At 44.1% G+C, this 4,804-nt stretch overlaps 1 long non-coding RNA gene across 1 annotated transcript; it reads left to right on the top strand.

Moving 5' to 3' along the window:
- The first annotated feature begins 43 nt into the window (after positions 1-43).
- LOC127748821 (uncharacterized) lies at positions 44-651 on the top strand. The gene is made up of 2 exons (XR_008010793.1): positions 44-130; positions 210-651. It is a non-coding gene; the product is annotated as an uncharacterized LOC127748821 (long non-coding RNA).
- Positions 652-4,804: the final 4,153 nt, after the last annotated feature.

Here is a 4,804-nt window from a genome sequence, read left to right as displayed (position 1 = left end):
ACACTGTTATATAAACCCTTGCAGACCAATAAAGAACCTCTCACAATCACCCAACTTGGCTTATTCCTTTATCCACCTCAACCACGACTAGAACATGGCGCAGTCGGTAGGACCTCTGGTATTCGCTCAGGTGAAGACGTCCAGAGGATTTTGTATTGTGTTTGTGTGCTGTCAAACTTAATTAGTAGTGTTATTCGAATTTGCAGTAGTATTCTGGGGCTTGTCAAGTCATCTCAGACGAGTCAAGACCAGGTCATGTGAAACCAAGGGATAACAACCCTAGTACGAATTGGGCTGCTACTGAGCAGAGGTCTGAGATATCCATCAGAGCCGAATCCCAAAACGAAAACCACCGCTTGTCAATACTGTGCTCTGCAGCTATGTGAAGCTGGCAGGACAGCTCTTGACAGATAATAGTTTCAAGGATAGTGTGGTCACTGTTTCTATTTGGTACAGCTGGGTCAATTAAATTGATCTCAGTGTACATTGTGAGGCTGTTATAGCCAAGTTTCGGAAATAGGCGGAGGAGAAATTCAGTTACTGTATGTAATTGTATTACTAGAGAATCATTTAATAAAAGTAATCAGAAACCAGGAGAGCTTCATGCAAACTGGTGTACAGACCTAAAATAAATAGAATCAAAGATTGTGAGTTCAGGCACCATTGCTGACTCAATGCTTACAGACTGTATCCTTTGGTGAACCCATCATACAAAGCTGAAGGCTACCTTTCAGGATCGCCCTCAGATGACTCTTGCTGAAGTGGAGAACACTTGCAAAGCCGCTGCACAAAGCACGAATGAGGAGGCGGATAAAACCACCTCTTCTTATGTTGATACCGCAAGTGAGACAAAGACTGTTAAACGGACACCATCACATGTCCAGTGAGGGTGGTCACAGCGGACCCATCACTTCTCACATTATTTACCTCAGTAGTCACTGTAGAGAATTCCCTATAAGGGATCGCTAAGTGCACCCGCGTGGTCGGGGACACTTCCACAGAAGTGGCAACCAGGGTGACTGGATGGATTATCCATCAGCACCTTCTAATTGTAAACAATGCATCACTAGTCATGGGGCCAGGAGACATCCTGCACATGGCCAAGAATAACAAGTGTGTGACCGAGGGCACAGTAAAGTAATAATTCCAAGGTAAAGACCATTACCTTGATTATTGGAGGTAGACATGTTGCAATACTTGCTCAACACATTCTCCACCTCTGAGGGGAGGAGGAGAAGGAGACACAGCTGCTGATGGACTCTATGGAAGTCTCAGTAGTGGTACAGTTGTCTGATGACACCCAAATGTGCAGGCTATGGGAACAGACTTGAGTTAACACATTGAAAGGTAAACACATTATTTAAATTCAAACTGAATTGTGAGTCAGAAGTCATTCTACTACAATTCAATGTTTTCTGTCTTCTGAATGCTGAAGGAATATATACCTTGCATTCTAGCAGTCTCGAAGTGGAGGCATGTAGTCGAACTATGGCTCCAGTAGAGGGCTATCTCACAGCCCTGGCTGAGACCCCACATGGTGTATCCATTAACCTGAAATTCGAAGAATCAAAGTTAGCAAACAGACCCCTTCTGGGATTAGAGACTTATTTTAACTTAAACTCAGTAAAACAAGTATAGCATCCTGTAGATGTCTCCCTGATAACTATCACAAAGTTATAAGAGAATCTAAGGATGAGTTTGTCACTAAACATTGTGATGTGTTTGATGGGCTAGGACAGTTCCAGCAAACTATACATCACAAAGTCGACAGTGATACTCCAGTTGGCCTGTGTCGGCCTTGCCAGTACAGAGCAGCAATTGGAGTAAGACAAATGGCTAAACTTGACGCCCTCGTGGGTCAAGAAATCATTGATACAGTAAAAGAGACTTTGCCAAAGTTCATTAATAATCTAGTCGTTAGAGAAAAGCCATCAGGAGACCTGAGGTTATGCAGGATCCACAAATGCTAAGTAAGGCAATTATCACATAAATCCCAAAGTCCTACACCGGAGGATCTCTTGTGTAAAGGCTGGGACAAAATGGTATTTACTGATTGGAATTTGTAAAGAAGGATTCTGTCATGCCAACATGGATGAGGAATCCAGTCTTGTACAGTTTAACGACACCGATTGGTATCTATGAATTCAAAGAAAGCCATCTTGGTTTTCTCAGTAAACTGGAGATTTTCCAATATCTGACTGATCCAGTATTTGGAGAGACAGGAGTCATCTTATATTTGATGACGTCCTAGTCGCCAGCACCGACGCACTGGAACATGAAGTATTCCAAAACTCAGAAATAAATGTAGGCAATGCCAATGCCCCTGTGTTGGTGCCTTGTGACCACGCAGAACCACTAGTGTTTCAGGCAAAAGCCAGTCAGTTTGGTCTGGGAGCAGCTTGGCCCCAGGACACCAATCAGGTGTGTAGTGCCTCTCGAAAACTCACAGCATGTTAGTCCAACTATGCTCAAATCGAGAAGGAGATGCTAACACTGATTAATGCAGACAAAAAGATGAAATCTATTAATTATGGGATGCCTGATATGCAGTTTCAAACTGATCATCAGCCCCTAACGTCTATATTTAAGAAACCAGCTGATAAGCTAACAAATAAAAGACTAAAGACAATGCAATTGAAAATCATGTTGTTACACCCTGAGGTAAACTCTAAACCAGGGAAACATATGTTCTTGTCTCATGATTACATCATCATGATGGTCACGAAATGGTTAAAGTTGGGCACGATGTGACAGCCACTCTCTCCATATCCACAGGGATGTTGGATGGGCTGAAACCAGAGCCAGAAATAAATGTAGGATTAAAATCAGTTCAGGATAAATATTAAAGTGAGTGGCCCAACTCAAATGCTAAAGTATCGCCATAAACAATGCCAAATTGGAAATAAAAAAATGACATCTTTGTGGAAGATGGTCTGGTCATCATTGAGGACAGGGTAATAGTTCCCCCGTCGCTCAGACCCAAGGTTCTGAAAGCTTAACATGCTGCACATCAAGGTGTTTAGAAAACAGAGGCTTGAGCCAGTCAGGTAGTCTACTGACCTGGAGTCACAAGTGCTATTCAAACTCTTGTTGTGAGCTGTAGTGTGTGTGTGGAGCATAGTGCGGCTAATTATAAAAAGCCACTACTCCCACACAAGATTCCAGTGTTGTGCTTACAGAATGTTTGTGCAAACATCTTGGAACTCAGTGCTCAACCATACTTAGTAGGGGTTGACAATAGTCTAAAATGGCTGGAGATAAATCAGTTACCTGGAATGCCAAGCAGTTCGGTACTTGCAGTGTTGAGACGTTTCTCCACTCATGGGAATCACAGATATCTTTCACGATACAGAATGTTACCTGAAACAACAAGTTTGGTAATTACAGTGTAGAGAAGTCTTCTCCACTATTGGGACCCTGAATTTATCTTTTAAGATACAGACTGTAGCCTGGAGCAGCAAGCTCGGTACCTGTAGTGTTGAAGTCTACATCACTCCTGATATCCCTGACATTATCTATGGAAGTAACACTCCATATGACTCCTTGAATGCTGACAGTCTACCTGTGGCATAGACAGGATTATTCTACCTATTTCTAATGAAATTCCTCGGGGTAAAAGGTTAACCGAGAGGGGGGGTAGAAGTAGCCAAACAATGGCTACCGAAATGTCAGGATGCTAATGCTCCTTACCTGGAGACGTTGAGGAATGTGACAAGCAGCACAACTAGACTGATCACCTAGTGTGTGGGGCTTTGAACATACACTTCCAACGTTTGAGTAAATACTCTTGATAGACTAATCCATTGGAATACATGCATGGAGCACTAATGTGCCCACCGGGTCTCAGACCCTGGAACCAAAGGTTGTGCATCTCGGAAATACTCCGACGGCTCTGCAAACCAAACCAAAGTATTAGTACGATAGGCGATAGCCCAGGCAAGAACGCCAGGGAGAGCTGTCGGACAGCCCATAGTGCATTGGAGAAACCGAAAATGGTACAAGGGGACAGTTGTGGAAAAGCTCGAAGCTCCAAGGTCCTAACTCATACAGCAACCAAGTGCGCGTACTTAAAGGGGGAAAATATGGCACCGGCCGGCATAAGTCCATAACTAGACCTGTTTGTTTAGATGACCCCCCTGTTGAACCCTGTGATATTGTGTTAATCTTGTATTAATGTTCCTCGCTCTGTGTTGCAGCTGCCGCTACCAGCGGAGGGCCGAGTGCGAGTAGAACCTCAGCTCAGCCACTGGAGGCGAGGGCTCAGAACCTGTCGCCAGCGAGGCCAAGTCGTCGTGGGAGGGAGCCTAGCAACTTAGGTTAGGCCCTCAGCGTCAGCTGTGGAGACGCCCGCCAACCTGGGCTCCAGCACCTATTATGTTTCACGAGGCGGGGAAGCCTGTACGCTGTGCGGCTACCTGCTCGTTCCCTTAAGTAATGTCTTATTTCACTTCACTTTAAAGTCACACTCCGGTGATACCGGCTACTACGTACAGTGGTACTGTACGCTTCTTTGATATTTACAGTAATATACTCTGTCATGAGTATTAGTCTGATGAAAATAGTAAAGTACCGTGAGTACATACTAAATGAAGTATTGTGAAGCAATACCTTAAATGCTTGTGAGCTTGTGTACAACTCTTGTGTCTTGTACGCTCCAACAGCAAACCCAAACAAACAACACTCAATGAAATTGAGGACTGGAGGGGGAGGTGTTCTAGGTTGGCAAGGCTGTGCCTGCAACCTGCGAATAACAAATGTCTATTGACACTCACACCCCCACCACCATGTGGTACACTGTTATATA

Source organism: Frankliniella occidentalis, unplaced genomic scaffold (genome assembly GCF_000697945.3).
Source record: "Frankliniella occidentalis isolate FOCC.00 unplaced genomic scaffold, Focc_3.1 Scaffold14, whole genome shotgun sequence".
In the NCBI taxonomy this organism is placed as follows: domain Eukaryota; kingdom Metazoa; phylum Arthropoda; class Insecta; order Thysanoptera; family Thripidae; genus Frankliniella; species Frankliniella occidentalis.
Note: the sequence above shows the minus strand (reverse complement) of the source record. Positions and strands in the feature narration are given on the sequence as shown.